The following is a 2,191-nucleotide window of genomic DNA, read 5'->3' on the forward strand; positions in this document are numbered from 1 at the left end:
TGCGCTACCACGGCCGGCTGATTTTTTGATTTATTATAGAGATGAGGTCTCGCTGCCCAGGCGGGTCTCGAACCCGTGGGCTCAGGCAATCCACTCACCTCAGCCTCCCAAAGGTGCGGGATTACAGGCTGAGCCACCGAGCCCGCACATTTGGACAATAATTTTGCTACATTTGCATAATCTATTTTTGAAATATTAAAAATAAATTAGACCATGATATTTTACTTATATATAATTTATATATGCATCACTAACAAAAGAATTTTTTCTGTATGATCACAGCGCCATTTGAATTTTAGCTATTAAAAATAGTGCTGGCTGGGTGCCATGGCTCAGGTGATGGTTCAATGCTTTGGGAGGCCAAGGAGGGATGATCATTTGAGGCCTGGGCAATATAATAAAACCTCATTGCTACCAAATTTTTTTTAATTAGCCAGGTGTCCTGGCAAATGTCTGTGGTCCTAACTACTTGGGATACTGAGTTAGGGGGATTTTTTTGAGCCCAGGACTTCAAGGCTGCAATGAGTTATGAGCATGTCACTGCATTCCAGGTTGGGCGACAGAATCAGACCCTATCTCTAACAAATAAAATAGGATGTTATGGGTAAACAGGCTCTGTAGCTGTTGCAGCAGCCAAGGTGTACTGACTGAGTACTAGCTGCCACTGACAGGAAAAAGAAACTGCCTGACTACATTAACCTGGGTGATATTGTGTTGCAGCTACAGGGCTGGCAGTTATGACCAAGGACATCCTGGGTGAAGCAGGGCCGCACTTTGTGATGGGCCCAGAGGTTACCCAGCAGACCCTAGAGTTCAAGAAAAATTGCAAGGACTTTGTGGACAAAATTGGCCAGTTTCAGAAAGTAGTTGATGGTTAAATTGAGCATGCTGACCAACTTGCAAAAGGAGCAGAATATGAGATGAAGGCTATTGGTGCCCTGAACTTGCTCAAGTCTATAGCAAAGCAGAGAGAGGCTCAACAGCAGGAACTTCAAGCACTAATAGCAGAAAAGAAAATGAAACTGGAAAGGAAATGAAGCTGGGTTGGATATGAAACTTATTGTAATGTAGAGAAGCAGAACAAAATGAATGTATTGACCAATTTATTTTTCAGAAATGAACTGAAAATTTTACTTTTATAGCGGGAAGGCAAAAGTCAGCCCCCTACCACCAAAAAACCTCTGTGTCATTCCAGCGACTTGACTAATGACTTAACTATTGTCATGTGAGATGGTATGTAAGGAACTCAGCCCTCTGAAGTCAGTACTGCAAGTTGGGGGCACTTATTTATTTATTTATTTTTTGAGTTAGAGTCTCACTCTGTTGCACAGGTTGGAGTGCAGTGGCATGCTCACAACCATCCCAGTGTCAACCTGCTGGGCTCTAGCAATCCTTCCGCCTCAGCATTCCAGGTAGCCAGAACAACAGGCATGTGCTACCACGCCTGGCTAATTTTCTTGATTTATTGTAGAGATGAGGACTCACCACGTTGTGGGGCACTTATTTTAAATGTCGGTGCACAGCTATTGCTTGTGGGTTCTCACGTCTTGCATTCTTAGTTGGAAGCAGTTTGTACTAGTTCATTGTGCATATGTACCACACTTTCTTTATCCATTCAACCACTTATAGACACTTAGATTGATTATATACCTTGGCTATAATGAATAGTGCTGCAATAAACATGGGAGTGCAGATAACTGTTTGGCATATAGATTTTATTTCATTTGGATAAACACCCAGTAGTGAGATTCCTGGGTCATATGGTATTCTATTTTTAATTTTCTAAGGAACTTCCATACATTTTTCCATAACAGTTGTACAAATTTACAGTCCCACAAGCACATCCATTTGTTATTTATTTCTTGTCTTTGTAATAATAGCCATCCTAACAGGTGTGAAGTGATTTCTCATTGTGTTTTTGATGTATATTTCCCTAATGATTAATGTGTTGAGTATTTATTTTCTTTCTTGTCACCAATCTTTTGATTTGTAATTTATTTTTATATTTTTAAACTTTAGATTCAAGGGATACACATGCATATTCATTGCAGGGACATATTGTGTAAAGGTGGGGATTAGATCTCAGGTAGCCCCTTTCCCACATGATGAACACTGTGCCCTGTAGGTAGTTTCTGAACCATAACCATTCTCCCCCACCACTTATTGCTGTCCCCAGTGCCTATTATTTCTA

The 2,191-nt window shown here is 40.8% G+C and overlaps 1 pseudogene; it reads left to right on the top strand.

Annotated features, from left to right (window-relative positions):
• The first annotated feature begins 737 nt into the window (after positions 1 to 737).
• LOC103263216 lies at positions 738 to 1,142 on the top strand (annotated as a pseudogene).
• Positions 1,143 to 2,191: the final 1,049 nt, after the last annotated feature.

Source organism: Carlito syrichta, unplaced genomic scaffold (assembly GCF_000164805.1).
Source record: "Carlito syrichta isolate Samal-C Ts95f unplaced genomic scaffold, Tarsius_syrichta-2.0.1 Scaffold304768, whole genome shotgun sequence".
NCBI lineage: Eukaryota > Metazoa > Chordata > Mammalia > Primates > Tarsiidae > Carlito > Carlito syrichta.